Raw genomic sequence first — 23,616 nt, 5'->3', positions numbered from 1 at the left:
TCACATATTAGACAACAGAACAGTTAAGTACTAAATTGTGTAGTAGTGATTCAGAAAAGGAATCATTGCTGAGAGCATTAAAGAAGGCTCCACAAGGGAGGTGGAATTTGAGCTGAGCCTTGAAGAATGGGTAGGATTTAAATGGAATGGTTATAACAATACAAGTCATGGCAAGAAAGTAGAAATGGAAGATACACAGACAGTGAGCAAGCAGATCGGTCTGTCTGCTATGGGAGTAAACTGCTGAGGAAAGGTGGAGAGTAAGTTTGATAACATAGGATAGTACCAGACTGTGGAACATACAATAGCCATAGAGTGGAAGCTTGGTTGGATGGCATAGGCACCAGAGAGCCACAGTAGAGCTTAGTGGATAGGAGTATTAGACTTGGAGCCAGGAATACTCAACTTCTAAAATTGGCTTTTCCATTTACCACCTTGTTGACCTAGAGCAGATTGTTCAGCCTCTCTGGACCTCAGTTTCTTTGTCTGTAAAAATGGGGGAAATGTCTATTTCATAGGTTTATCATGATGATAAAATCATAATTATTTATTATGTATATTTTTTAAACTGAAGGATAGTTGACTTACAGTATTTTTCAGGTGTACAGCAAAGTGATTCATTTATATGTATATTTTTTTCAGATTCTTTTCCATTATAACTTATTACAATATATTGAATATAGTTCTCTGTGATATACAGTAAGTCCTTGTTATTTATCTATTTTATGTGTGTGTGTGTATATATATATATATATATATATTTTTTTCCCCCTTGACACAGGGGCTTGCACCTAGTAAATGTGCAATAAATTGAACTGTTTCTGTAGTTCTTAAGGAGAAGAGCAAATGGATGTGAAAGCAGTGCTATGTGGAATTAGGGAGACTAGAAAGAAGTTATAGTTTCCCCCACAGACGTAGTAAGGGTCTCTGTTAGGGTAGTGGTAATAAGATAGAGTACATTTGAGCGGCATGAAAAGAAATTGGACTTGAGTTCCTCTTTAGGAGGAGGTGTTTTGGGCTTCCCCTGTGATCTTGTATTAAACAGTTGTAATTCCTCTCTGTTTTCTTGGACTGTGTAGATGAAGATAAATTTGATGTTTTAATTTTATTTTAGGTATTCAAAATACCCTGAGTTCCTCATTTATATTTTAGAAGAGGATATTAGAAGTTTTGTCTGAATTATCTAATTGTCAAGAACATTTGTGATAATGGTGAGACTGACATGTTTATTTGTTTGTTTTTGATGTCTTGGCAAATTAATGGGCTTATGAGTGATCTTGGAAGGATTTTTTTTTTTGGCTGCGCAGTGAGGTTTGTAGGATTTTAGTTCTCTGACCAGGGATTGAACCCAGGCCCTTGGCAATGAAAGAGCGTGGAGTCCTAACCACTGGACCGCCAGGGAATTCCCTAAATCTTAGTTTCTATTTAATCCTTAAAGAGAGAAAAATTGCCTTTTTCAAGAAGGTTAGAATTTGAAGGAAAGTACTGACACAGCTGTTTACCTTAGTCATCAAGAGTAGCTTTTAGGGCTTCCCTGGTGGCGCAGTGGTTGAGAGTCCGCCTGCCGATGCAGGGAACGCGGGTTCGTGCCCCGGTCCCGGAAGATCCCACATGTTGCGGAGCGGCTGGGCCCGTGAGCCATGGCCACTGAGCCTGCGCGTCCGGAGCCTGTGCTCCGCAACGGGAGAGGCCACAACAGTGAGAGGCCCGCGTACCGCAAAAAAAAAAAAAAGTAGCTTTTAGGTCAGCTATTTTAAATAGTAGTTTCTTGAAGTATTGTTTAGTTATTTTAATATGGAAAATGCCAGAGAATTGCTAAATGATATGGAGCGTTGTAACTGCTTTTGTGCTTTTGAGGATTTTTGTTTAGGTCAGATGTATTTGGGAAGGGAATGGACTCGTTAGCTAATTTGGGAGACTTTTGTGGGCAGTATGTAAAATAAAATTTTCACGTTTGGGTCTTTTTATCTGGAACTTAGCCTATGAGACAGCAATGAAGTTCCTCCATAAATCTATTTAAGCCCAAGCCTTTTAATTTGGGTTAGAAAAAAGAGCTGGCTTTTAAATGGGCATGTCACACAATTCCTTTTCCATCTTCCCAGAACACTGAGGTTATATATATATATATATATATGAAATGCTTTGGGCTCCACATAAGAAAAGCCTACTTAATTTTAAAGTGTTTTGTTGTTGTTTTTTAAAAATTGTAGTAGCACTTGGGAACTAAGCGGGATTGTAGTGTGAGGTAGACACTTAACATTAGTTGCAAGAACTTTGTGGACAAAAATGACAGTGTAGGTAATAACTTGCCTTCCCCATCCCCACTTTGTTTTTCTTAAATGAACCCCTACTACTGCTTCACCACTATACCTAAGAAAATATTCGACAGTCTTTAGCATATTCCATCCCAGCAGTGTTAGGCCCTTAACATTGACATTAGTGATTGAAGTGTTGATGCAACCTGCCAGTTATGCGGAGGCCTGGCAGTTCCTGAGAGTTTTTTCTAATATTAGGTGTATGGCTTGAACAAGACTTAGATATTTGTTTCCTAATTGTACTGAAACCTGCTAAGGGAGTGGTTAGCCTGGGTTTAATTGGATGTAGATAGCTTGTATCTGAGGTGGGTTGGATCCAGCTGAGTGTGTGTCTTTGGTGTTTTGTTTGTTGCAGATGATTTGATGTATTCCTTCTCCCAGCGCACCAACTTCCAGATAAATCCCTTCCCAGTATGCGCCCCCCTCCCCCCTAATTTCTGCGTCACGGGAAGCAGGAGTTTCAGACAGGGTGGATTGATGTGTGCAGCTGATCTAATATGCAAACCTAAATCTATGCACTGTTATGAGGGAGTGCAGTTGATTAGTCTGAGAAAAGAAGGGCGAGGCAGAGAGGCCTGGGGAGCATCTTTCTACTCTCAGGTGTCTCCGGATGGCTATTGCTGTGGAAGTCTGATGCACTCTGGGAGGTACTGCCTGGATGGGGGTCATTCCTAGTACCCAGGCAGGGCGTGGGCGGGGGAGCAGGAGAAGGGGCGCCGCATCACCTGGCCCATCCGGGATGCCGGGCTGCAGGCTTCGGGGTGGGGGCCTGGAGAGATGGGGGCAGCTCTAACAAAGAGGAGCCGTGCCAGGGCCGGGGCCGCGGGTAGCTGGCCTATCCCGGGCGGCTGACCTCCCAGTGGGCCTCCCCAGTTGGCTGTTTGGTGAGTCGCTCCGCTGGCTCCCTGGCTCGCCATTGGCTGTGCGGACTGGAGGGGGCTCGAGAAGGGCCGGGATGGAGTTGAGGGGGCGGGGCTGGCTTCCGGCGGCGAAGGGGGAGCGAGCCGTAGCCGGCTGGGGGAGGGGGTGTCGGCGCGCCGCGGAGTGCTGCGCTCAGAGAGCCTGGCACCCGGAGCAGCCGCCTCCCCCTCCCCCTGCCAAGACAGCTAGAAACCCCTTCTCTTCCATCCTCCCGGGGCTCAGGCGAGGAGGGCTGAGCTGCCCCAGGCAGGCGGGGCGGAGCCCGGAGCCCCACCGAGCGCTGCGGAGCGAACCTCACCTCCCTCCCTTCCAGGGCTCAAGGTGTGTGTGCTTTTTCTAACCAACCCCGACTTCAGCCGACTTAACCTTGTGAGAAAGGGGGAAATGTAATGGGAAGTAAGAGCTCCCCATCTAATCAGTTTATTTTGATTTTCTAATTCTACCCTTCATTCTTCTTTCCCTCCCTTCATCTCACCCGTGCAGCAGGGTAAGGAGATTCAGGACTCTCATCTCTTTTTACTGATGTGTCGATGTCGGTCGCGTAGTAAAATGAACAGAAGAAAAAAAGAGGAGCCTTTCTTGTGTGGCATCTGATGCAGCAAACCAAAAAAAAAAAAAGCAGGTTAGGATAGGAGTGGGTTTTTGGAACTGTTCTGCATCCGTGTCCATTAAGGCTGTCTTCACCATTTTCCTACTTGGGACTGCCTTAATCAGCAAAAACAATCTGAAAAGGAAGGAGGTGCCAGTGGAAAGAGGGATCAGCCCCCGTCAGATGGTAGTTAAAGGAAATCCTGATAGTTGTTAGAGATTAACTCTGCTAAAGTCTCTCCCCGAGTACAGTGTTACCGGCTTTGTGTAGCACTCAGCCCTGTTGGAGAAACCTAGCTAGAGCAAGCAAACTTACCTTGCTGTTACTGAAACTTAAAAGTCTTATCTTTTTCTCCATCTGTATATTTCTCATTCATAGGCTCTCAGAGGGATTAGTTTCTGTCATCAAAAACCAAACTTTAAACAAATCCAGATGAATTTTGTTTAATTCATTTATTTTTTAAAGCGCCACCCCCATGAATTCGTGTGGCTGTATCATTACAATTTATATGTATGTCTTGAGTTCCTTTGCTTCTACAATGTATGGATCCCTTCTTTCTGAAGGACAGAGCTCATCTTCAGCCAAAATCAGGAACCTCTTTATAGGTTTTTAATTGAGAGGAAAGTTATCAATTGAAGATAGAAAACCCAAAATTTATGATAGAAACAAAGGAGGGTGTGTGTGTGTGTGTGTGTGTGTGTGTGTGTGTGTGTGTGTGTTGAGTGGCAGTGTTCATGGTAAACTTGTTTGGACCAGATTTATCTTAATGTTGATTAGCAAAGAGCTCGAATGCCAAAAGTGAGAAATACCAATTTTTTTGATAGCACTTTGGTAAGTATTAATTGAAATGATTGAGAGTTCAGTCTTGTAATCCAGGTTCAGTTTCCAGAAATTGTTCTAACTGGAGTTCAGTTTTGAAGATAGAATTAATATGCTGGAGCTGTTTTACCATTTAAGCTAGATTAATATTTTTTCTTTGCATTGATTTATTTTATCTCTAATCAATAAGGGCAGTTTGGGGTAAAAGCAAGTATTATAAAGACTAGGGATGATGGGATAGGAAACCATCTCAGTTGTGGAAACTTACTAGGGATCAGGAACTTAATATCCTTTTTTTTTTTAATCGCAAGTAGCCTTAATATAGAGTTGTGCAAAAAAAAAGTAGATTCACAGTAAACCTTTGTTAGATTTTGGGTTTTTAGTTTATTACCCATTTATCCCTTAAGACTCCATGAATCATGTTTAAATTGAAAGGCAAAGAGAATCCCCCCATGACTTTCCATAATCTCTTAGGTTGAGGGGACATGGTGCAGCTGAGGTTCAGTCCACTGATTTTTCTTTAGCAATCTGTTTTTGTCCATTCTGCTTATTTCTGTGAGTCACAGCTTAGAATGTGTTAAGAAAAAGGGTCCTATGTTCTCTCTAAAGGGAGACTCAAGCCCAATCCCCCATTCGCATCAGAAGTATAAAATGGTCCCCTTGAGAAGGTGAAGGAAAAGATTGGACCCTTGGCGTTGTTTGATTCTCATGATAATCAGCTTGAGTGTTGTCAGGTTTGGAATTGGGAAAAGCTTGCTCAAGGTGAGAAAATATTAGAGGCAAAAAGACCTGGGAGACAATGAATGCATTCATATGGAGATGGGGCTGGTGGTAGTTTTTAGCTCTTCAGCTCTGTCAGTCAGGTGTCTGAGACAATATTTTGTGTGTTTAAGCACAACCCCCTCCCCCAAAGGTTGACTCTTGGAAGCTGAATCTTTTGAGGAAGTTGTTTGCTGTCTGAATCCAGAGGGTAGAGGACTTGGTGGAGTCTGTTATCTGTTTATGGCTTAGATAAGGACATGGAATTGATTGCTGGTGAGTTACTGAACTCTTCCTAATGAATGGTTGCTAGGCAAAGTGCATCTCAATCAGTTTAATCCTCAATAGTTTACAGGTCTGCTCTTGGTGAGAGCCAGAGCTGTCTTTCTAATGATACTGCCCTTTAAGAATCCTGTTGGATGTGCATATATGTTGCTCAGTGGTTCAAAAAAAAAAAAACAAAACAAGACTAGAATAACTTGTGTGTTTCATTTCATCCATCTAAGATAACTTAGCTTTTGGTAACCTGGGTCAGCATTATCATTAACTTCTCTCCTGGATCAAGTGGTGGGATGAAGTTGCTCTCCAATGTTAAGATACCACTATTCGATTATCTTTGAGTTTGTAACTAGTAAGGCAGTGAACTAATACATTCGTTTTGGAAACAGGCCAGTGATAACACTGCACTTGGGCCTGGATGGATGGAAAAATAGGACAGAGTAAACAATTGAGGGCATAAATAATGAATCTTCCAACTGAGCCCTGGGAGAATGAAGGAGATTATCCTCAGAGCTGTTCAATCTGGCAGTGAAAGGGGAAGAGTCCACTGAATTAATTACCCTGACTTGTTTGATACTGCACTTATTATGGGATTGTTAGAGCCATTCAAAATAGAGTTGCCTTTTAGATATAAACTTTTAATCCATCATTTTTTTTTTTTAAACCAAACACCCAAATAGCTCATCTGTTTTTTAGAATCCAGGCCTTTGCTCCCTCCCCCAACTTTGTTTTCTGCATTAGCATTTTATGAATACTGGACAGTCCTTTTGTTTGGTCACATCTTAGAATTTTGCCTAATTAGAGATTTCATCGTCTGTAAATATATATAGTAATAGAAGAGAGGACCTGAGCCTGGCTTAAAGGAATTATTTGGTACCTTGAGTACATATTATATTGTACCTTGAAATTAAATGTCGGGTTGTAGGGTATAATATATAACAACTCACAAAAGGTTAAGACAAGAATTCCTTCAGCCCAAGAATCATTTCCAGTATTAACATAAATATTTTTACTTTTGGATTAGTTTTCATCCAGTGAATTAAATAAGCACTCTCTTAGTGGTCTCAGCATTTCTCTGAGGTAGGGAAAACTAATGCCTCAAGAATGTCTAAATAACTTAGAAAGTGATTTGGTAGTGAAGCCAGACCCAGAGCCAAGGTCTCTGAATTCTTCCCTTCTCTGAATTTCTAATATATTTAATTCTTTTCTCCAAGAACTCCTTTCAGGGTCCCTATTTGAAATGATTGAAATTTTCCTATCTCTACCCTGAGAAGGTGTTTTTATTTCTCTAGTTGTGAAGAGAATCCAAAGACCAAGATGCCAGTATCAGTCAAGAGAAGGAGAAAGGTTCAAGATGAGGTGCTGGAGGAATAAAAGAGATGTAAAGGAAAGGCCAAATTGAAGTTTTATTAAATTTGGTGCCGACGGATCCGGGGCGGGGGTGTGGGTGTGGGGGTGTGTGGCTGATTAGATCAAATTTAGTCATAGACTGAGTTTGTTGCATTTAAGCCTAGCTGAAAAGGGCAGGAGGCATCTTTACCAACATACAGGCAGAACTCTAGTTAAGGGTTCATTCCTGATCAGAGCATACAGTCAGTTCTTGATTATTCATGCAGAAGGGCAAACAGGCAAAGTATAGACAAGTAAAATCCAAACATATCCCTAGGCCACATTTTTAAGCAATAGCTTTAACTTCCTCTGCTTTTTTTTTTTTTTTTTTTTTTTGCGGTACACAGGCCTCTCACTGTTGTGGCCTCTCACTGTTGTGGCCTCTCCCGTTGCGGAGCGCAGGCTCAGCGGCCATGGCTCACGGGTCCAGCCGCTCCGCGGCATGTGGGATCTTCCTGGACCGGGGCACGAACCCGTGTCCCCTGCATCGGCAGGCGGACTCTCAACCACTGCACCACTAGGGAAGCCCTCCTCTGCTTTTTAACTGCGATTTTCCAACTGAACAAACTGATTAAAATTTTGTTTCTTTGTCTGGTCATTCAAGAGACAAGTAGGTGGGACTTCCCTGGTGGCGCAGTGGTTGAGAGTCTGCCTGCCGATGCAGGGGACACTGGTTCGTGCCCCGGTCCGGGAAGATCCCACATGCCGCAGAGCCTGCGCGTCCGGAGCCTGTGCTCCGCAACGGGAGAGGCCACAACAGTGAGAGGCCCGCGTAACGCAAAAAATAAATAAATAAAGTGCTTTACTGAGGATTTTAGTACTTAGGCTTCATTCAGTCCCTGTGAGGTATGGTACGATTGGAGTGTGATACTGTGTTAGGACATTTCTCCAGAGAGATGAAAGGAACCTTTCCTCTTAAGAAAAGTGCTTTCCCTATTTCCATATCCTGTGGCAAAATGAATTTGGAACCAGTTGCTTTTTCAGCAAGCTATATTTTAATTTTTGCCTCTTTTCCAAGCTGAACAAATGTCCCAACTGAAAAGTGTCGTTCTTATCATTCATAGTATGTTCTGGAGAGATTGTTCCTTAGTGCACCTAGAAGTGAGAGGCTGATGCCACTTCAGTCTGCATGCCAATTTTGTAGCTCTCTAAAATTCTGTTTCTACCAGCTCCCTCCATCCCCCTATCTGTCCACAGCTGCTCATCTTTCAGCTCCCCACAACTAGAGAAATGCTAGTCTTTATTAAAGTCAGAGTTGCATCCGGCAGCAGTCTTCGTGTGTGCTGGTGGGCTTGCATTACTTTTTTCATTATTTCTTGAAGAGTATTTCAGCATTACAGAAACAAAATTTTCCTCTTCAAAACAAGTTGATCAATTGCTTTTTATTAAATGTGCAAGTACCTAAGAGTTAAACTTGAAATGAGAGGGGGGAAAAACTATTTTAGTTATAGTTTAATTGCTAAAAAAAGGTCTCTTATGTAATTAAAAGCTGTACTGCTGCCTTGCACTGAAACTAGCAGATAAAGCATGGAGAAAGTACAGTTTCTCAGTGAGGACCACACTCTGACTATGCTATTTAAGGTTGCTGCCCCATCCAGTCCTCCTCATCTCCTTACACTGCTTCATTTGTTTTTTTCATAGCATTTATCACCTTCTAATAGTCTGTGTCACTTACGTATTCATTAAGTTTATCTGACCCTCACACTCTACCTCATGTACAAATGGAAGCACCATGAAGACAGGAGTTCTTGTCTGTTTTGTTCATTGCTGAGTCCCTAGCTCCTGGAGCAGTGCCTTGCTACATATTAGGTACTCAATAAATATTGATATTAATTAATTGGAGGAAGTACTCTTTAATAGAATAGATATCTGGGGATTAGAATTGGAGTGATGGGAAGAGAATATTATCTTCCTGGAGCTAGTACTAAATTAAGGATCAGATTACTTAACTACTTTAAGGGAAATAATATTTATGTGAAAAAACTCAAGTAATTGGGATTAATTATCCTAGATTAGAGAAATGACATTTTGTTTTATTTTATTATTTTAAATTAATTTATTTATATTTTTGGCTGCGTCGGGTCTTTGTTGCTGTGTGTGGGCTTTTCTCTAGTTGTGGCAAGCGGGGGCTACTCTTCATTGCGGTGCGCGGGCTTCTCATTGGGTGCCTTCTCTTGTTGCAGAGCACGGGCTCTAGGTGCACGGGCTTCAGTAGTTGTGGCACTTGGGCTCAGTAGTTGTGGCTCACGGGCTCTAGAGTGCAGGCTCAGTCATGGCGCATGGGCTTAGTTGCTCCGCGGCATGTGGGATCTTCCCGGACCAGGGCTCGAACCTGTGTCCCCTGCATTGGCAGGCGGATTCTTAACCACTGCGCCACTAGGGAAGCCCATGACAGACATTTTATAATATGTAAATATGAAGGAACATTGTATAAAGATAGATGACTAGCTCTTATTCACCTACACGAGGGCAAAGGAATAGGCTGAAACTTCTGAACAGCGAAAATAAGACATGCAGAAGAATTTACTGATTTTGAGAATAAACACTGGAACAGGTGACTAAAGAGGGCTGGTTTCTCAGAATGGATTTTCAACGCGGGCACCATGTTGGCGGCAATGGTGAGAATGGAAAGAGCACAGAGCCAGGAGCCTGAAAATCTGGTTGAAGTCCAGGCACTTACTAGCTTTTCCTAATTTCTTTATCTGTGAAAATGGCACTAATGATACCTGCCCAGACTATCTCAGGGCATTTGAGAAAATTAAGTTAGAGAATCAATGTGAAAGCACTTTGAAAATTGTAAACCTCTCTACAAATGTAAGCAATTGTTAATGATTTTACAAAACCACCTCTGTAAGTGATTTAGAATCTTGGAATCTGGAAATTGGGTTTAGTGGTCATCTAGTCCAAATTCTTAGCTACTGAAAATAAACTCTTTTCCGTCATTCTTAATGAAGGGGTCATTGCTTTTGCTTTAGTGTTTCTAGTGCTGTGCCACTGTTGAATAAGCTCAAATTATTGTTTATGTTCACTGAAAATTGCCTTTCTTCAGACTTTATTAACCTATTTTTGATCTCTGGAGCTCAGAGATAAAGCTGCTCCCTCCTTTGTATGACAGCCCTCTTATGACACCTTTATTTGAGATCTTCATCATCTCTCACCTCGAAATCACTATAGCCACTTAAATGACTTCTGCCATCTCCCATTTGTCTTTCACACTTGCAGCAGATTTATTTAAAATAGACATCTGATCATGTTACTGTCCTTAAAACCTGTTCCTATCTCCCCATGGCTTCAGGATAAAGTCTGACATTAGCTAATAATAGTTATAACTACCGTCATTGAGCATAGGCACTGTACTAAGCACTTTATAAATATAATCTCATTTAATCATCACAATTAGTCTATAAGATGTCAGGGCTAGTTTTCTGCTGATTTATTTATTTATTTTTATTTTTTATTTTTTTGGGCTGCGTTGGGTCTTCATTGCTGTGTGCGGGCTTCTCATTATGGTGGCTTCTCTTGTTGCAGAGCACAGGCTCTAGGCGTGCGGGCTTCAGTAGTTGTGGCGCACGGGCTTAGTTGCTCCATGGCATGTGGGCTCTTCCCGGAGCAGGGCTCGAACCCGTGTCCCCTGCATTGGTAGGCGGATTCTTAACCACTGTGCCACCAGGGAAGCCCCTGCTGATTTATTTATTTATTAAAAATTTTTTAAAAAAAATTATTTTACTTTTTTTTTTTTAATTAATTAATTTATTTTTGGCTGTGTTGGGTCTTCGTTTCTGTGCGAGGGCTTTCTCTAGTTGCGGCAAGCGGGGGCCACTCTTCATCGTGGTGCGCGGGCCTCTCACTGTCGCGGCCTCTCTTGTTGCAGAGCACAGGCTCCAGACGCGCAGGCTCAGTAGTTGTGGCTCACGGGCCTAGTTGCTCCGCGGCATGTGGGATCTTCCCAGACCAGGGCTCAAACCCGTGTCCCCTGCATTGGCAGGCAGATTCTCAACCGCTGCGCCACCAGGGAAGCCCCCTGATTTATTTTTAATCTGCTATTCTGTCCCTCTAGTATAAAATATAAGGCTCTTCATAATTTAACACATCAGGCTCATCTCCAGGTTTAGCCCATACACCTGACACTCTCCTCTCCATACCAGACCACTTGTGGTTCCCCAAACAAGCCAGCCAGTTAGTTTTACAACTGCATGCCTTTCATTATGCTAGTTTCTCTGTGTAGAGTGGCCTACCTGTCTCAATCTGCTAAATTCTTACTCAGCCTTCAATGACCCATATTGTTTTCTCCCATCTTTCTCATTGTTTCCTGGAAGTATTTTTTTCATTATTTGGGTTTTCAAACAACTCTGTTTTCCTTCCTTCCTTCCGTCCTTCCTTTCCTGAGGTTTATTTATTTATTATTTTGAGAATATTTATTATTTATTTGGCTGTGCTGCTGGGTCTTCATTGCAGCATGCAGGATCTTCAGTTGCGGCATGTGAACTCTTAGTTGCAGCACGTGGGATCTAGTTCCCTGACCAAGGATCAAACCTGGGCCCCCTGCATTGGGAGTGTGGAGTCTTAGCCACTGAACCACCAGGGAAGTCCCTCCTGAGGTTTAATTGATAAACAATATGATATTAGTTTCATGTGTACAACATAATGGTTTGATATTTGTATATATTATGAAATGATCACATTAATCACATACCTCATCAAGATTTTGTCTGCCATATCTGTATTCCTAATATATAGTACTACTACTACCATAGTGCCTAGTGTGTCATAGGTGCCCAGTGAATGAATGACGTTCCTACTAAGTGTCCTCTTTTTCAGGTTAAACTCCTGTTTCACTTTGCTATCCATATTACAGTTTCTAGATCCTTCTCTTTTTTACATACTGGATGAGATATTCTTAGGCTTTTCCATATTTCATATCAGAAAATGTTGTATTTTGATGACTAGAGGAAGTAAACTGCAACCTTCCAAAATAACTTTTATTGAAAAGTATACCAAGTGGACAGTTGGTCCAGCTGCTTCCTTGGGGATGGTTCTGATTGCATTAGTAATTTCTCTAGCCATCTCCTTGCTGGGATAGAGCCCAGACCACCTAAGAAAAAATAAGCAGAGGTAGTACTTTGTACTTGTTTTTCTCTTTTACCTTCTGTCACCTCAGGAGGTTACTGCCTCCTGCCCACTTTTCAGGTCATTGTAGATATAATGACCACAATTTTCCCCTTTTGTAAGAGTGGCTACCTAAGATGCCATAATACCCTTAGGAGTCTCAGTCTCTTGGGCTGTAGACAGAATTGAAAAGCAGAGAGTCTGATACTAATTCCAGGGGAAAGGGCACAGTTCTTGTCCAGAATTGAAGGCAGATGAGTCAGGCAGCAGGAATCTATCAACTCCAAAGTCAATTCAGAAGCGATTTAATCTTTGCTATTGAAGCAGATCTGCAATGCCATTTGCCTGTCTAAAAATGAGATTACCCAGGATTCTCTTACAAGAAGATAAATTATTTGTGTAACAGTAGCTCCCAGCCTTGCATAATGTCTCTTCTTACTACCACATGCTAGTGGCACAGGGCACGTCTCGTGTGTAGTACTAAGGTGTGGAGATCAGGCCACATTGCTTTACTTAGGGTGTCCGGGGAAAGTTAACAGTTCTCAGCAACTCTCAGCCTTAATGGGCTTGGTTATTGTTAAAATTCATCTTTATCCAAGGAAGTGTTGGTTAATGATTTTTCTCTTGGCCCAACATGCCTGGGCATTAGCTGGAATTGCTGAGTGATTTGCAGTGGGGAAGCCATGAGAGCAATTTCTTGTTTGTCCACAGATTATCATTAGCAGTTTTGTTTGCAAATTGAAGGAACAGGAGAAGTGGGCTCTTCGCCAGTTGCAGCTTCCCGATGACTAGGGCGTTAGTTCAGTTGTGTCCAATTAACTTTTATTGCAGACAGTGGTGTTAATTACTTGCGAGTCTGTTTTTTGGCTGCAGTTATCCTAAGGCTGAAGTATGAACTTGATGGATTTTAATAACCAGAGTGACATGTTTCACTCCCTCACTCCACTGCAGTTACTTTTTTTTCCAGACTTCTTTTAGATAGGAGGTCAAAGCATTGTAAAAATCCATTTCAGAATTAAAACATATTGTCCTTCTTTTGAAGAGCAGTGTAGGATCATATTTTAAAAGAATCTGTTAGGAGCAGCCTTAATGGCTTTTTATATTCTGACATCATACCCTTGAGTTCATTGCTGCTTATCATGGGAGAATAGACTGAGATGGAACTAAATGTCATTCACAGGAGTATGTGCTTATTGTAAGATTATAGTAATTAGCAAGGTGCAGTTTAGTCCTCTGCTTGCACTAAAAGTGCAAAAGAAAACTTTTGGACACTAGAGTCAGTATGGGGACTTCCCTGGTGGCGCAGTGGTTAAGAATTCCCCTGCCAATGCAGGCGACACGGGTTTGATCCCTGGTCCAGGAAGATCCCACATGCCACGGAGCAACCAAGCCTGTGTGCCACAACTACTGAGCCTGCTCTCTAGAATCCATGAACCACAACTACTGAGCCCGTGCGCTGTAACTATTGAAGCCTGCGCACCTAGAGCCCGTGCTCCGCAACAAGAGCAGCCACCGCAGTGTGAAGCCTGAGCACCGCAACGAAGAGTAGCCCCCGCTCGCCGCAACTAGAGAAGCCTGCACGCAGCAATGAAGACCCAGCACAGCCAAAAAAAAAAAAAAAAAAAGATAATAATAATAAATTAAAAAAAATAAAGTCAGTATGACACTGAGGACACGTTTCTTTAGCTCTGTAGGAATTTTAGTTTGTGATTTTTAAAAAAATTGCATAATGTCTTTGGAAACAATCCTTGTTAGGTAGAGAAAGAGGGAAGAAACAAAAGGAAATAGTTTGTCTTTCTCTAAAGATGATGACGTTCCTTTGCTATTTCCCCTTTCTCTGTTGTTGTTTGATGGTTACCCTGAATTGGCTTAGTAAGCAAAATTTTCTCTCTTTAACACGAAAAGAGTGAAGCTAATTCCAGCCAGAGCTGTTCCTCGATCTCTAGGTGACCTGCTGCTGCTTTCATTCTGGATGTTGTTGCTCACTTTAGTGTCCTTTGTTGCTAGGCTCTCTTCCCAAGGGCCTATCGGTCTCCTTAGATATTTTCATGGATGTGGCTGCATAAAAATTTTGTTGAGGATAAATTGCCAAAAAGTATGGCCACACATTTTAAGAGTCTGCTTTTGTTAGTGTTTGTTTAAAGTAAGGGAAGGGGAATTCCCTGGCGGTCCAGTGGTTAGGACTTGGAGCTTTTATTGCCGTGGGCCCGGGTTCAATCCCTGGTCCCTGGTCCGGGACCTAAGATCCTACAAGCCGCGTGGCACAGCCAAAGGAGGGGAGGGGGGAGAAAGTTCGTGGCTGCTTGGAGACAGGCTATAATATAGTTGTTCCTCTTCCAAAACTTCCATGATCACCCTAAATAGGAAAGAAGAGGAAAGGATGAGTGATAAACATCATCTTTGTACTACTTCAAAGCTCTTCATTGATTGTTACTGAAAACCTTTCTGCTGTAGAATAACCAAGACTCTGCCTGCCAGCTGCTGCTGGTGTGAAAGTAGAGAAGCTAGTTATAGTTGCTACATTTCAGGAAGTCTGGAGATAAAGCTTATGATGTCATTTGAAACTTTTTGTATAGTGGGAGGAAAGAGTGTCAAAACCCTGTTACAGTCCAGAAGATATAACAAGGCTTTCCCTTGGAGCGTAGGTTATATGTATTTAGAAGGAAAGGCCTTGAAAAACTCTCACTAAAACATGAACTTGATGGAGATGTTAGTGAATGTCAGGCCTAAAGAAAGGAGGTTCATTAATAGTGCCTCCTTCAGGATAAGACATTGCTTTTGGAACCTTTCTAAAGGTGAAATTTTCCATCTTTAGGGTAAGAGAGTTGCATGAATGCCACTTAGTGGAAGCATTGCCAGAACAGAGTGGAGGTTGGGAGAGAATTTGAAGTGCAGGCACAGGAGAAAATGTTATTCAGATCAGTGTTGAAAAGAAATTAGAAGTTGATGAGGCAGAAAGATACAGGAAACCTATTCCAGAAGGCAGGAACCCCAGTGTCGGCACTCACCAATTCAAAGATGTCACCTGCGTTGAGATAAAATGAGAATCGTTTCTAACAGACCACTCTTTTCAACTTTTCTTTATGATCTCCACACCCCCCCTTCAGATTTCAACACTGCTATCTTGTTTGTTTGTTTTAACAATTTTAGTAAAAAATTTGGAAACAGGGACTTCCCTGGTGGTGCAGTGGTTTGAATCCGCCTGCCAATGCAGGGGACACCGGTTTGATCTCTGGTCCGGGAAGATCCCACATGCCGCGGAGCAACTAATAAGCCCGTGTGCCGAAACTACTGAGCCTGTGCTCTAGAGACTGCGAGCCACAACTACTGAGCCCGTGTGCCACAACTACTGAAGTCCGCACGCCTAGAGCCCGTGCTCCACAGCAAGAGAAGCCGCCGCAATGAGAAGCCCGCACACCACAACGAAGAGTAGCCCCCACTCGCCACAGCTAGAGAAAGGCCACACGCAGCAATGAAGACCCAGCGCAGCCAAAAAAAAAAAAAAAAATTGGAAACAATCTCAAATTTATAGAAAAGTTGCAAGTACAGTACAGAGAATATTTTTCTTCCTTAAATCATTTGAAAATAAGTTGCTGACTTGATGCATCATCATCCCTGAATACTCTGGTGTTTATCTTCTACAAACAAGAACATTCTCCAACATTATCACAATTCAGCCATCAAAATCAGGAAGTTAACAATGACACATTGCCATCAAATAATTCTCAGACCCCCCCTCAGATGTTGCTAGCTGTACCAGTAATGTTCTTTATTACAAAAAGGGTCCAGTTGAGGATCATACCTTGCATTTATTTCTTATGTCTTCTTGGTCTCCTTTAATTTGGAACAGTTTTTTAGGCCTTCTTTGATGTTCACGACCTTGACACTAGTGACAATTATTTCGTAGAAAGTCCTCAATTTAGGATTGTCTAATGGTTCCTCGTGTTTAACTTAGGTTATATGTCTTTAACAGGAATATCACAGGAGTGATGCTGTGTTCTTCACTGCATAATTTCAAGAAGTGCAGAATTTTTATTTGTTCCGTAACTGGGAATGTTTGATCACTTGGTTAAGGTGGTGCCTGCTAGGCATTTCCAGTGTAAAGTTACTCTTTTCCCTTTGTAATTACTAAGTATTTTGGGAGGAGACAATTTGAAACCATGCAAATATCCTTTTCCTCTTAAGCCTTTCAGTTTACTAGTTTATTTACATTAGTATGGACTCATGATTTCCTATTTTATTCAACTTATTACATTTTATTAAATTTAGTCTGTTATCTTTATTTACTTTGATGTTCAAATTATCCCAGATTTTGCCAGTAAATCAGGAAAAAAAATACATAACTATATGTTTAACCTTAAAGATGCCTAAGTGATTTGCTGTCCTTCTATTTCAAAGGTTTGGCTGACACTAACCCAAACTAACATCTTTTGAACAGTGGTAGAAAAAAAAATTTGTAATTATTCTATTCCTAGTATATGCCTCCTTCACTCAGTGTATCCATTCTCTGTTCCCTCTAATTTCTACTGTGTAAACTTATCTTTCTGGAGTTTCCCTCACCAGCTGAGCATCCTGTAGCTTCTGTGTTCTTTGACATGTCACCATTATTCTTTGAGCACTTCCTTTCCTACACAGTAGTATGTACCAGCCTCATCTAGTACTTTCTCTGCCTCAGCCATTTCTCCAAGGCGCCTTTGTTCCTGTTACGGAGGATTTAGTATTTAGAAGCCAAGATCTGAGCAGACCCTATTGGGGCTCATTGTTATTGAATGGGAAGTAGTCGCTGCGTCCATCCCCTCTGGGGATGTTCTCACGCCACTTGGGTTCTGACTCCCCACATCAGGGCTCCCCACCCTCAACTTTGTGGATACGCTCCTCACTCTGTGCTCTGTTTGGGTACCTTCTCTTTCTAATCCAGTTGAAACAGAGGGAACTGGGTGAAAGTTGGTGAGGACACTTAGTTGGTGAGGGAGACCCCAGAGCGAGAAGTTGACGGAGTTGAAATTAGGACAGTGAATGGGTACACTGAGTAAAGGAGGCATGTACCAGGAATAGAAGAGCTGTGAACTTGTTTTCTGCCACTGTCTATAAAATGTTAATTTGTGTAGTGTTAGCCATTTCTTTGAGGTATCTTTGAGGTAAAGGAAGACAGCTCATTTAGACATCTGTAAGATAAAACGTGTATTTATATACTTTTTCCTGATTCACTCAGTGCTAAAGTAATCTTGAGTTAAATTGCTTTGTTTGGGTGGCACTTAATATTTCGTATAAGACACATGTTTGACCAGTTAGAACCGGTCACACACTGACATATAACAATGATGAATGATTATGGAATTTCTCAGGGCCAGTCTGCTGATGGGTTGATGTGTGAGTGAGCTGTAGTACTTTGAGTCCTTGAAAAATTTAAAACTACTTTGTTAGTTTTTGTTTTGTTTCCTAAGGCAGTTCCTGAAATGAGGAAGCCTCCTAAAGCTAAGTTCAGAATCTTATTTCTGTGGGTGTTTACTCTAGCTATCAAAGTATTCTTCCAGCAGGGACAGGGACTGTCTCTCTGTTCTCTCTTCTTGCTGTGGATACAGCCAGTATTCTGAATTTCATTATCCAGTTGTGGTAGTTTGCAGGGTGTGGGAGGAGGTGTTGCTCCTCTTCCTCAGTAAGCTTTCAGTTCCTGGGTCCTTTTAAGGTTTAGCAGCCTCTCCTGCTTTCAGAAACACCGTAGGCTTCAGAAGCCTGGTAATTCCTTGGATATGTGGAGTGTGAGCCATAAAGCTTCCAGTGATAGTGAGTCTTAGTGAAATGGCAAGGCAAGATCTTTTGATTTTCACTAAGGCTATAGAAACCCTCCCCCAAAGTTGTTATACATCAGAATTCCTCATGGTCCTCTACTCAGGCTGGGGCAGAAGGAAGGGCCTAAATGAACAGAACGTATTAGTGTATCAGTCATGCCTTGCCCTATTACCTTAAAATCTGCCTATTGCCAAACCAACCCTAATAATCTAATACAGTGAAGGGTGATGTGTTTACTGTAAGCATAACTTCATTCCCTACCTGCGCTGAATTTACTAGCCTTACTGAAACTCTACACTAGAAATCTAAGGCACATAAGCTCAAGGTATTGTGTACAGAGAACTAGTTCTAAGAAGGTAACAGACCAAATGAATATATGGTGGATATACTAGATGCATAGCCATGGAAAAGTGTGAGCTCCTTTTCACCGCCCCCAAATTTAGAACATCTTAAAGAGCAGAGGGATGCTTCCTGCCAGAGACCTTGGTGGGCTGTATGATGCCCAGCTTCCATCATAGTATGCATGTCCAAAGTGGAAACAGACTTAGAAAAGGTATGAGTTGAGAGTACGTTCACAGTTAGGCAAGGTTTACTTCTCACATTCAGGAAAGAGCATGAGAATAGGAAAGGAAGAGTTTTCTGTGCGAGGATTGAGAACAAGAGATAACTGTGTTTGATCATTACCTGTAGTATTCTCTGATACAGTTTCCTCAGTGTGAATGATAGAGCTTTCCCCTGGGGAAGAAAGTCTAACCACTCGAACCTAAAGCGTTTCTTTGCCTTTATGTAGTCACTTTCCCACTGCAGTCTTACCTTGGTTATAGTTGCTGCCCCGCCCCTTTTTTTAAAAAAGGAATTTTCACTAAAAGCTGATTCCAAAGTGTTAGGCTAGCCGAAGAGTTACAGAGTACAATAGTATAATAGAGTTACAGAGCGAAGTGCTGATGTGGGACAGGTAGTTCCCCAAATCCATAGGAAAGTCGATAATTACACTTAAAAAACAAAACCATGGCTTAGAATTGTATGTTTTTGTTGTATATAATAGTGTAGGAAGGGCTTCCCTGGTGGCGCAATGATTGAGAGTCCGCCTGCCGATACAGGGGACACGGGTTCGTGCCCCGGTCCGGGAAGATCCCACATGCCAGGGAGCGGCTAGGCTCATGAGCCATGGCCGCTGAGCCTGCGCGTCCGGAGCCTGTGCTCCGCAACGGGAGGGGCCACGACAGTGAGAGGCCCGCGTACTGCAAAAAAAATAAATAAATAAGTGTAAGAAGAGGGCTGTGATAGGTACCGAATAAAGACTTGAGAGGCAGCCATGGTATAGTGCAGTGTTTTTCGAACATCTTCATCTGTGCCCACAATAAAGACTGCATCCCAATAAATACACACATAATTTAAATAGCTGGAATAGAGTCATGAAACAATAAGCATTCCTACTGTTACTTTGTGATTTTTTTTTTTTTAAGGCTGGTCAAGCCTACAGATTAGAAAATACTTGTCTAATGGAATGAGCCCCAAGTCTAGGAGTTATGACAGAGACTCGATATGAGGTCCACTATCCCAGCTACATATCACTAGACAAGTTACCTAATCTTTCTAAACCTGCTAATCTATGGAAAGGGAATGATACTTATTCCATATAGATTAAAAGATTGTTTTAAATTTCAAGTGAAATAGTGTATGCAAACATGTTTCAGAGTATAAAGAACTATATAAAATGTAAGGTGGTGGTTTAGTTGTGTTGGCAAAATAAAAAGTGACCTGGATTTTGATAGATTAAGAAAGTGATAAGAGCCAACATTTGAATAACGTTCAGGCACTGGTGTCCTAAGCACTTGAGTATATTAAACTCATTTAATTCTTACAACAATCCCATGAACTAGGTCCATTTTACAGATGAAGTTGTTTCTTTCCCAAGGTCACATAGCTGGTAAGCAGCAGAGCTGAGAGTCAAACTCAGTCTTGTCTCTTAACCACTTTGATGTGCCTCTTGTTAATCCAGATTTCTTCAGGTGATTTGAGCTTCACTTGACACTTATCTATATGTGAATTTTCTCCTTTTGAAAACTTATGAGAAAATGACTGCCCTTGCCAGCCAGTTTTTTCCTAAGTTACTTCCTTGGCTCTGTTCGTTTTATATTCAAGAAATGAAAGCTAAGTAGAATGTTATCCTGAACTAGATAGTCCAGGAATGAGAATTTATCCCCACAAAGTGCTGTAATGCATTTAATGCTGAAATACAAATGACTTCATAATTTTTATGTATATATAATAAATTTTACAAAATTATTATTACACCATATACATATATATATATACACACACACACACATACTTTTTTAACCCAGCATTTATCTTATAAGCATTTTTTTGTCCTTAGATATTTTTTAACAATATATATTTTTTAATTTGGGAGGCTCATACTAATTTTAATAGATGAATAGCCCATAATTTATATAACGATTTCCTTACTTTTGGACATTTAGATTGTTGGAGTTTTTGCACAATTATGAACCATACTACAGTGAAGAGAGTTGTATGGAAATCTTTGTTTACATTTCTTTTTTTTTTTAAATAAATTTTTTTATTTATTTATTTTTGGCTGTGTTGGGTCTTCGTTGCTGCACATGGGCTTTCTCTAGTTGTGGTGAGCGGGCGCTACTCTTCGTTGCGGTGCGCAGGCTTCTCATTGCGGTGGCTTCTCTTGTTGCAGAGCATGGGCTCTAGGCACACGGGCTTCAGTAGTTGTGGCTCGAGGGCTCTAGAGCACAGGCTCAGTAGTTGTGGCGCATGGGGCTTAGTTGCTCCGCGGCATGTGGGACCTTCCCGGGTCAGGGCTCGAACCCGTGTCCTGTGCATTGGCAGGCGGATTCTTAACCACTGCACCACCAGGGAAGCCCTTTGTTTACATTTCTGATTAGTTCCTTAAGTTAGACTTTAGAAGTGTAGTTACCATATCAGGAGTATGAATATTTTAAAAACTTCATATTTATTTCTAGAAAGAATGTGTCAATTTAACATCTCACTTTAGTGACTCTTCACTGTATCCTTGACTCAGTGTGTTCTAGATTTTTTTCCAAACATGTTTGTCAATTTTTAATCAAAAAATAAAATGTCATTCTATTTAATTTACATTTCTTTAAATATTAGATAGTTGCACCATTTCTTTATATGTTTAGTACTTGCTTATATTTCTCCAACGACTTTGGTGGGAGTTGTGTCTTCAGTCCACGCACATGCATTCAGATGTTGCTGTGGATCCTGTCTCCTTTCACTGCTTCCATTCATAACTCTTCAACACCTCTTCAAAATTTCATTAAAACCATTCTCTGCAGTTTTGACAAACTACTCTCTTAGGCAGTATAAATCAGTGTTACTCATTACATAGCAAAAATATGGGTTTATAAATGTCTCTTGAAATTTCTAAACCCAGCAGTGAACTTTGGATTAGGCACTTTAGACCCAGATAAGGAAGACACCTTGGCACCGGGGTGAGGAAACAGAAGCACACACAGGTCCAAACACTCTCATCTAGATTTGTTTTAGAATAATACCTTGTAGGGACTTCTCTGGTGGTGCAGTGGTTAAGAATCCGCCTGCCAATGCAGGGGACATGGTTTCGAGCCCTGGTCTGGGAAGATCCCACATGCCGCGGAGCAGCTAAGCCCATGCGCCACAACTACTGAGCCCGCGTGCTGCAACTGCTGAAGCCCGCGCGCCTAGAGCCGTGCTCCGAAACAAGAGAAGGCACTGCAATGAGAAACCCTCGCTCACCACAACTAGAGAAAGCCTGTGCACAGCAACGAAGACCTGATGCAGCCAAAAATTTTAAAATAAATAAATAAATTTATTTAGTAAAATAAATAATAATGTCTTGTAGTTACGTATTCAGAATGGAGCAGGCTTATAAAAAAGAGTGAAATAATGCCGTTTGCAGCAACATGGATGAATCTAGAGATTATCATGCTAAGTGAAGTAAGTCAGAAAGAGAAAGACAAGGGGAGTTCCCTGGTGGCCTAGTGGTTAGGATTCTGGGCTTTCACTGCCGTGGCCTGGGTTTGATCCCTAGTTGGGGAATTGAGATCCTGCAAGCCATGCAGCTCGGCCAAAAAAAAAAAGAAAAGAAAGACAAATACCATACGATATCACTTATATGTGGAATCTAAAATATGACACAAATGAACTTACCTATGAAACAAACAGATTCACAGACGTAGAGAACAGACTTGTGGTTGCCAAGGGGGGGGGTGTGTGCGGGAGGGATGGACTGGGAGTTTGGGATTAGCAGATGCAAACTATTATTAAATATAGACTGGATACACAACAAGGTTCTACTGAAAAGAATATGAAAGAGAATGTATATATATATGTATAACTGAATCATTTTGCTGTACAGCAGAAATTAACACAACCTTGTAAATCAACTTCAATAAAACACATTTTTAAAAAAATGAAGCAGGCTTTCTAAATGACCTTAAGTCTCTTAAATTTCTGTCACCCTTCAAACTTGAAAGCCAGACTCTAGACTGAGTTAGGGGGCCTACTCTGGCGAGGTGATTCTGAGGCAAGGAAGTCACTAGAGAATGCGGCCTCCGTGCAGGTGAGGGGAGGAGAAAGGGCGTGAGTAAGCAGCTCATTTAGATGTTCTTTAAACACATTCTTGCCAAAGTTTTTTAACAGCCTGCTAAATTCTTCACATTCTTTTTCCATGTTGTCTTTGATCTATAAAATTACAGAAGCTATACTGAGGAACTGCCTTTTTCATTTTAACCGGAATGAATACCTGTCTATGATCTGACTTGTTTTGGGCTCAGTCAAGGCCTATTAAAGGACTTTTTAGACACCCTGAGTCTTAAAATTGCACCCAACTTTGATATCTTTCCTACAGATTTACTTTTTTTTTTTTTAATGATTTAGCTCTGATGCCTCAGTTTCCCCATCTGGATGTGAGATCTGTGCTTCTCTGGCAGCTTTTCATGGACTCATGTGTGATGTGGGCTTTGAAGATTAAAAACTGCCACATAATTATAGGTTATTTGTTAAATTATATTTAATCTGAGTAATAATCAGAAACTTTCTGATTTGATACAAGTTTCTACAGGAAATTGTAAAAGGTAAAAATCCAATATTTGTGTATTATCTCAAGCAAGCGGTTTCTTCTCGTTGTTATTCTCATTGTCTTGCTGGGCACAGTCCCAGGTACTTATGAGTAAAATTCTACCCAGCTTGAGAGCTCTGCTTGTGATTATGAATGTGGTTAAATACAAAGGTCAGTCTACCTTTCTAAAATTGTTCAGCTTAAGTTATAGTGATACAGCCCTGATAGGAAACTGAAGGCTATTACATACGATAATGAAAAACTGCAAATTCTGATTTAGTGGCTTGCAATGAACACAGCCTGCATTTCACAGTTTTAGGAACACTGATTTCTACCTAATGGGGATGAAAGTACAGAAGCCAAAGGATACTGTTTTTTTTTCTTTCTTTTTTTACTTTTTGGCCTTGCCGCACAGCATGTGGGATCTTAATTCCCAGACCAGGGATCGAACTTGGCCCCCTGCAGTGGAAGCATGGAGTCTTAATCGCTGGACTACCAGGGAAGTCCCAAAGGATACTTTTCAATACAATGCAAAAGTAGTACCTGGGCCT

The 23,616-nt window shown here is 41.4% G+C and overlaps 1 protein-coding gene across 3 annotated transcripts in view; it reads left to right on the top strand.

The window, feature by feature from the left end:
* The window catches only part of FAM222B (family with sequence similarity 222 member B), a 74,730-nt gene that overhangs the window by 32,914 nt on the left and 18,200 nt on the right, over window positions 1-23,616 (top strand). Inside the window, exon 1 of one of the 3 annotated variants that reach the window (XM_060290051.2) lies at window positions 3,340-3,557. The exons of the other annotated variants lie outside the window; for them this stretch is intronic. The gene's annotated coding sequence lies outside the window, so the exon portion shown is untranslated. Of the gene's footprint in view, window positions 1-3,339; window positions 3,558-23,616 lie in introns of those variants that run through there. 3 annotated transcript variants of the gene reach the window in all.

The sequence above is a fragment of the Globicephala melas genome, chromosome 20 (genome assembly GCF_963455315.2).
Source record: "Globicephala melas chromosome 20, mGloMel1.2, whole genome shotgun sequence".
NCBI lineage: Eukaryota > Metazoa > Chordata > Mammalia > Artiodactyla > Delphinidae > Globicephala > Globicephala melas.
This window is presented reverse-complemented; position numbering and strand designations above follow the sequence as displayed.